We start from the raw sequence: 8481 nt of genomic DNA on the forward strand, positions 1-8481 counted from the left end.
AATCTACTCTTCTAACTGCAGGCCTGGCTACCTCCCATGCAGTGTACCCCAGCTACTTGCTCTTTCTCCTGCCCATGTGTTCCTGGTTCCTCTCCCCTCATGGTGGCTTCCTCCTCTTTTTCTTTCTTTCCCTTTCTGCCAGTCTCTCCTCCTCCAACCAGGTCAGTCCTCACCCATCACCTGTAACCCCTCTAGTAATTGGCTGCAGGCAATTGTTTTTGTTTTTGTTTTTGTTTTTTAACCAATAGTTTTAAATCAAGGAGCAAGTTTTGCATAACAAAAGCTTGAAACCTTGGGAAGTCACTGGTAGGCCTAGACCTTCAAGTACAGAATTTAGCATTGCAGTACACAGCAATAGAACAAAGTTCAACACATTTTATTTCCCTTTCATCTTTTTCCATCATCCATTTCTGATAGCGCAGAAGACAGGTTCTTGGGAAGTTGCTAGCAACAGATACAGTTGGCCACTCTAAATTAGATTCTGAGACTGTTTGACTTTTCTCTATTTTCCTATGAAGAATTGGGCTAGGAAAACTGGAAGGAAGATGGGGAGATATGGAGGAAGGAAGGGAGAGAAGGAGAAAGCCAGAAAGAGAGGAAGGGAGAAAATTAAAATAGAAGAAAACTTTTATTTATGTATTTATGCACTCATTTATTCACTTGTGATTGCGCAACTCAGAATGAATAAAAACATCATTAAACTGAAAGTGTTTCCAGTCAGCTTCTGCTCTTATTTACATCCTGACTCTTTTCCTAGCTGGACTCAGGCTTTGTAATACCCTATCAGTAGTAGGACTCACAGCAGGCTCCTGGCACTAAAATCATGTCTAGAAAATAGTTCACTTTGCCCAATTCTTTACTATGTACCCTATTATGGGGATTAAACTAAGGTTGTGTGTGTGTGTGTGTGTGTGTGTGTGTGTGTGTGTGTGTGGTGTTCAAAATACTCTAGTTGTAGAAAACAATCCCAATGAAAGATTTCGTATATATTAAAAGTGCACATGTTGCGATGGATTAGCCAACTTTCGTTTCGGAGATGAGATATCGAAGATCTTCTGAGATGGAGGATTTGCCCACTGTACATGAATTGTTACCGACAGAGCTGGCTATAAAACCTGCTCTCCTTAATAACAAGCCATTTCCCTTCCTCACAGTGCTATGCACGTTGCTCATGCCTGCTTTGGTTGGTGGTAATGCTAAAACTTCAACTCATGTCAGCCCCTACTTCCCAGGTAGATGTAATCTAAATCTTGAATCTAAACCCCAGCTTGAAGACAATGATAGTCATAATTAATATAAAACGCATCCTCTCACCTCTAAGTTATAGAATTTATTTTCATATCTGCCACCTTAATCTATCCTCAGAAAGTACTCTGTAAATTATATGATAGAAAACATTGCATAAATATTAATGGTAGTATTTAAATAATCCAGCATCTCCCTGGGGAGTGCTAAGATAAGTCACAGAGGTTTCTTACGTGTGACAGAGATAGGCTCACACCACCTCTGCTAGAAACCAGAAAGCTAGTGCGGTGGTTCACTTTTACATATGCAAGTATTTATATGCATATGTGTAATTTTAAGTATCTGACTTTCCCTCTTTGTTCTTGTATTTATATTTGGAATCCATGAATGATCTTTGCTATACCCCATGTGTCAGCAAAGACGAAAGCCATCTCGGGGCTCTGGAAATGGCAGAGAGTGAATAATTAAGATCAGGCATCAAGACATTGACATGTCATTCACTGGTAACACGGAGGGACGGGATGCCAATAGTACTTTCTAAATATGCCACCAAGGGAGGGATTTCCCAGATCCGTAATAAAATTGGCCCCCATACATAATGGATACTACCAGTCAGTACCTGCTTGCCACTGCACGGCTTGTGTCAAAATTATGGAGGGGGAAAAAGTAGAAAAAAATGATATTGTCCGTTTGCTTATGGAGTAGACAACTATCTATTCTGTGGAAACTGAAGGGAGTGAGGCAGGGCCTCTGGCCAAAAGCACATCCCCAATACCTGTCACAGTGCCTGAAATCATCCCGTCATTGATTCAGTCCTTTGAGTCATTTTTCTAGGTCTTAGTCAAGCCTATTAAAATATGCACACCTTCAGAAGATGCACATCTTCTCTCAGGCCCTTAATAATCAGTCCCACAAATGACTCGTGGCAAAGGAAAGTGAACAGAGGAATGATTTAAAGATTATATATAATAAACAAATGTATTTCTGTACATAAGGGTTTTCTTCTGTCCGTCAGGCATATCACAATGTTGAGTGGGACCTCTCCACTTGTTTCCAAATGAGCAGGGACTATATTTAAAAATAACTGACAAAAAAAATGCCAAATTCCAAAGAGCATCACACCAGGCAAGGCAGGCTGGTCCCAGGACTGTGGAGGCATGGCAGCCTTGACAGATGACTAGAGTCTGGTTCTAGAAAGGATGCAGAACAGATCCATCATAAATATGCTAACCTAGTCTATCCTTTTGGATAGGAGGAAGGCTCGACATTTTTGTTTTAACTGACCCAAGTCCCTGTTTGAATTCCTATCTACCAGTAAGCTTTAAGTGCCAATTAAGTAATGACATATGCCTTGTTTTCTCTCATGGAAGCAAAATGTATTTCTGTATAAAATTCCATGTGTATATACTACTTTTTATTTGTCCATTCAGCTGTTGATGGTTGTTCCATAGCATAACTAGGCAATGGATATGGGGTGATCCAATCTTGAAAAAGCTCATCAACTGAGAAGGCCTGACTCTAGCCAAATCATTATACGGAATACATAGTCTCCTATAATCTGTTAGGTATGACGTATGAATGCAAGAGAAGACAAACCATTTAGTATGAGATGAAGACAGTAAGACAGAAAAGGATGGAGTAGGAAAGAAGACTCGTAGATGGCGTCGGAGTGTCGAGGAGGGCAGCGACCAATGACACGTCCCGCCGTCCTGTCTTCTCATTCGTATTTACCTTTTTAATTGAAAAACTTCTTCTAGTTCAATATATTTTGATCACACTTTTTCTCCTCCCCCAACCTTTCCCAGATCCTCCCTGCCTCCTCACCGAACTCCAGACCCTCTCTCTCTTTAAAACGTGAATGAATGAACAAGCAAAACAAAAATAAAAATAAAAGAACAGGAAACACACACCAAAAAAAAAAAAAAACCATAAAACACAAAAACAGAGACCTGTATACAAGCAAAAAAAAAAAAAACCAAAAAACAAGAATACACACACACACACACACACACACACACACACACACACACACACAAGCAATAGAAGCAGTGCCCAAGCAAAACAGTAAGAGATAAAATGTCTATAAAAATAGAGTTCCTTTTTTTTTCTCTGTCAACTCTTTCTAAACATGGTGCTTACCCTTAAGTGTACAATCAGTGAAATTCCATTTGAGAAAACTGGTTTTTTCTCTCTCCCAGTGGTTATCAACTGCAGATAGCTCCTTGGTTCAGAGTGGGTATCCATGTCCACATCCCCTTCCCCTCCACCATGCCTGGTTCAGACTCCATAACTGTAATTTAAGGGCCTCATTTAAGGAACCTACAGAGGGCTGAGGAATTAAAGCAGCCATTGGTGCACACCACCAGAGAGGAAATAGTTGTGTCTTTTTACATGTGATAATTTGTAAGAGTGTGTGTGTGTGTGTGTGTGTGTGTGTGTGTGTGGTGGGGGGTTAATCCCAAAATCTCAATGAGAAATTTTGCTTAAGACAAGAGAAGATACTACATGGTTTAAACCAACTTGCAATACTTTAGAGAAAAGAAAAGGTGTTTAAAATCCAAAATACAATGAAGCCCAGGATATGCTGTTTCTGGCAAAAAAAAAAAAAAAAAAAAAAAAAAAAACCCACTTCAGTCATACAACAGTGTGGTGACTCTCAGGAAACAGTGCCTCCTCCTTTACAGAGAAGATACTCTATGGCCCCCAAGGGGATAATGCTGTGACCAGGGAGAGATTCCACAAACCAGGACAGAGAGAGTTGGGGGGAAATTCTAGCACTTCCATAAATGTCAATAAACACTGGTCTAGGGGCCATAGAATGTTCCAATATATTTTCGTATAAAAGTTGTAACCAGAAGGGTCTTAAAATAAAAGTACTGGAGGGAAGCCTGCAGGTCTAGTGGGAAATGATAGGCTCTTCTGAAGCCTGTGTACAACAGCAGGGGAAGACTCCTATGCCCCTGAGCCAATTGAATAATCTGTTTCATTGACACAATTATTAAATCATTGATTAGTGTGCTGAGTGGCCCTGTATCCGTTCTCTTTATTGCAGGTGAATTGTAGCTATCGCCAGCTGTTTCTGTGGCAAGTTCTTCAGCTGCCGAGGAGCTGGCATTGTGCCCAGAAGCAGCCTGGGTGCCCCACGGCTTCAAAGTGTTTTTTTTTTTCTTTCCCCCAGTGAGTGCTTCTCTCTGTCGTTACATGGTTTCCCTGCGTTCTCGTCAGTACAATAGAATTCATAAAACTGAACTCGGAAACAAAGAGATAACTTATTGGCAAGTAATGAAACACAGAGAGATTGTTCAAGCGGTGTAAATGCAAAAGGGCTTTGAACCAGCTTAAACGATCTACTCCTACCCCATCGCCCCATTATCAAACATGGCGTGAAATAGGCAAGTACCCGAACCTCCTTAAAAACATACACTATCTTTGCCTTAAAGCTTTGCTCATTTCTTGCCTTCAGATCTTTTTTTTTTTTTTTTGGATTTTTTTTAATTTATGTTTTCCGACCATAAACCCCCTATCCCATCCCCCCACCCCTTTCTTCCACAAGGGTGCTCCCCTTCCTCAACCACCCACCTCTTCCTGCCTGCCTGCCCTGACATTCCCCTACACTGGGAGGGGGAGGGGTGGAACCAAGGGTTTCTCCTCACCTTGGTGCACAACAAGACCATCCTCTGCTACATATGTACCTGGAGCCATGGGTCTGTCCATGGCTTTGGATGATGGTTTAGTCCCTGGAAGTCCAGGTTGGTTGGTATTGTTGTTCTTATGGGGTTGCAAACCTCTTCAGTCCTTCAATCCTTTCTCTAACTCCTCCAATGCGGACCCTGTTCTCAGTTCAGTGGTTGCCTTCAGATCTTATACTCAGTTTTAACCACTGGTTTGCATTGTGCCCACTTGTCCAAGTCATGTCTATGAAGGCTGGCTCAACCCCGAATTTTTCTGAGGAGTATTCCCCCAAATAATGCAGTTTCTTTTGATCTGTCCTTCCCTTTTCTTTCAGAAGAACTCCATCGCTTCTGAGGGATGTGTCAATCACTCAGTTGTCAGACGCTAGGACAAGTGTGGGAATATTGAAAAGCCAGGCTAGTCTACAAATGGTGAGGGGTACTTCTACTGATGCCAGAGGAACTCTGGGAAACTTACTCAGTGACTTGCAAGGGCAGACTGATAAAGTCTGCTTCCATCTCTGGTGAAAAGGGAGTGGTGCAGGTATTGGTTATTAGATTTACCAGGATTCAAAGTCCCCATCAAAGACTTGTTAGATATGCATTTTAGTCCCCTGAGACTTAGAGTTTTATTTCCTGTTGTTGTTTCATTTGGGGGATGTATGGTACACGTATGTGGTGCATGCATGTAAATGTGAAGGTATACACGTATGGGCAGGCATATAGATGGCAGAAAGGTACATTGGGTGTCTTCTTCTATGGCTTGCCACCTTCCTTGAAATAGAGGTTTGCTATTTCTAAGGGGCTGGCTAGTCAGTCAGCTCTTACAATAAGCTTACCTTCACTTGCCAGTGTTGGGAGCACAGCCACTGGGGTAATCCAACAACAGAGTAGACCACCCCCCTCAAAACACCAATTAAAAATCCAAACTAAAACTAATCTCTTCCATTTAAACATCATTCTCTTTGCTTATCTTAAAATCAAGCTTGTGACTCAGTAATACAAGATTTCAACATTCCCAAGTACAATTGTTCCCTTTGTTCCCTCTCCACATAAAATAGATGGAAAAACCTCCAAGATTAAGAAATAGATTGAATAATCACAGAATCCTGGAAGTTTCAACCTAAAGGAGACCTGGGACAGCATTCACTTTGTTCACTCTCATTTTTAAAGATGAGGAGACTAAAGTCAGTGGAGGGGCAGAGCCCAAGCGCAAACCAGAGTTCGTTAGCTAAGCACAGACAGGGCTTGTTTTTGTTGTTAGAATAAGGGATTAAATGATTCCATTTCATGCTGTTTCCTTTATTCAGAAAGTTTACCCTTCCCCATCTCCTTTTGTCCGTGTAACCATGACAATTGCTGGGAATAATATAGTTATCAGTATAAAAATAGCCTCATTAGAACCAACAAGGAACTCACCAATCAGCTTGGACCTATTAAAGGGCTGATAACCACTTTCCAGCCTTCTAGTTTGCAATGTACACTCTCTCTGGACTCCTCCCTTAGGCTAGTTCTTTCCTTGTCTGAGCTGTCTCTGTCAATCAGTTTGACAGCTGGGATTTACAAGTAGAATCCTGCCTGAGAAAGCTCCGCTCTCAAGCAGGCTCAACTGGATCCTGCCCTGGGATTTGTGACCTGCTGCTGCTTTTGAGAACCCCGATGTCATGTCTGAGGCACAAGTGAACATCTCTCCCTCTGTGTATCCAGCAAAGGAGAGAGAGAAAATGGGCATCATTTGAAAATTGACACATTTATTAGCAAGATTCCTTCGGAGAGTACTGATTGGTGTTTGGTTTCCTTACTGGTAGGCAGTTTTTCCTACCACTCCGTGATGACAGACTATGCTGATCTTTGCAGCTTTGCAGAGAACGGTTCATAAAAGGACCTTCGTAATGCACCCATGTTCCTCTCAGAACAAATGCAAACCAGAAAAAGTGAAAACTCAGAACTAGGGGAAGGTCCTATACTGTGGTCACAATCTTCGAATACCTTCACTTTGTCTGGCCAGTGAAAAGATAGTTATACTGAATTCTCTGGTTGGTTTTCATGGAGAAATGGGGAGAAATGATAGAAAAGAGCTCAATAAATTGTCTCAAAAATTAGTGTTTCTGTTTTCCAAGTGAGGCCTGGTTTTAAAAATAAGCAGATACAACAAGAAAACAGATTGGAGAAAAGTCCAGAAGTAGATCTGCCCAGAGATGAGAAGTAGATTCGGGGGTCAGATGCAAAGGAAACTCAGAAAAAGCAAACAAAATGGGATTCATAGCACAACACTAGTGCAGTTGAATATCCCTATTCAGAACAGATCACAACCTATAGGTAAAATGAAAACCTATCAGATGCTCCCCCAAAAGAAAACAAAATAGAAGACCATTAATGATTAAGTTAGGGAAAGACCCATGAAAGATAAAATTGATGAATTGAAACTTCCCCAAGCTAAGAATGTCTGCTCAAAAGATACTATGAAAAGAATGAAAATACAGACACAGATGGGGTGAAAATATTTACAAATCACATTTTCCATTCAAAGTTTTTTTTTTTTTCTTGACCAAACATATGAGTAAATCTTATATACTCTCTTCTGGTGATACAAACAATTTCAGTAATACTAATAAAGTAAATTCAATAATAGTAAGACAAGTGTTTCAAATTAAAAGGAAGGAGCTAAATATTTGCATAGGCAGACCATCAGGCAGGGTGTGGCAATAGAGAAGAAGGGCGTGGTCAGATTTAGGGAAAGGAAAAAGGAAAACAAGATGCCATTTCACAACATTCTCTTATCTTTATTGGTTACTTTACGTATTTACATTTCGAATGTTATCCCTCTTTCCCATTTCCCCTCCACAAATCCCCATTCACTCCCCCACTCCCCTGATTCTATGAGGGTGCTCCTCTAACTACCCACCCACTCTTGCCTCACCACCCTAGCATTCCCCTGGGGCATCGAGTCTCACAGGACCTAGGGCCTCTCCTCCCATTGATGCAGATAAGGCCATCCTCTGCTACATATGCAGCTGTAGCCACGGGTCCCCGCCATGTGTATTCTTTGGTTGGTGGTTTAGTCCCTGTGAGCTCTCAGGGGTCTGGTTGGTTGATATTATTGTTCTTCCTATGGGGTTGCAATCCCTTCAGCTCCTTCAGTCCTTCCCCTAACTCCTCCATTGGGGTTCCCATGCTCAGTCTGATATTTGATGGCATCTGTATTGGTCAGACTCTGGCAGAGACTCTCAGGGGACAGCCATACCAGGCTCCTGTCAGCTTGAGCTACTTGGCATCAGCAATAGTGTCTGGGTTTGGTGTCTGCCCCTAGGTGGGGCAGTCTCTGGATGGCCTTTCCTTAGTCTCTGCTCCACTCTTTGTAAAACTGAAACCAAAGAGCTAGGAGCTCCTGGTGTTGTTGAGAATGCCAAGTAACTAAAAGTTTCATGTGCTGAAGGAGGAAACAGTAATCTGAAACAGATCTTTGGAAAAAAATTATCAACTTAAACACCCACTCCCATATGATCCCAATAGTCTTAGATACTTCCCCAAAAGAAATAAAAATTACCATTACAAAAGCTTGCAT

General features: G+C 41.5%; 1 protein-coding gene across 3 annotated transcripts in view; it reads right to left on the reverse strand.

Annotated features, from left to right (window-relative positions):
• Positions 1-5083, reverse strand: part of LOC147995485 (uncharacterized) — a 58039-nt gene extending 52956 nt beyond the window's left edge. For 2 of the 3 annotated variants that reach the window (XR_015683530.1, XM_087654918.1), the window contains exon 1: positions 4899-5083. The gene's annotated coding sequence lies outside the window, so the exon portion shown is untranslated. The remainder of the gene's footprint in view (positions 1-4898) is intronic. The other variant, XR_015683531.1, reaches the window with a different exon arrangement.
• Positions 5084-8481: the final 3398 nt, after the last annotated feature.

Source organism: Rattus norvegicus, chromosome 3 (assembly GCF_021556685.1).
Source record: "Rattus norvegicus strain SHRSP/BbbUtx chromosome 3, alternate assembly SHRSP_T2T, whole genome shotgun sequence".
Classification (NCBI taxonomy): Eukaryota; Metazoa; Chordata; class Mammalia; order Rodentia; family Muridae; genus Rattus; species Rattus norvegicus.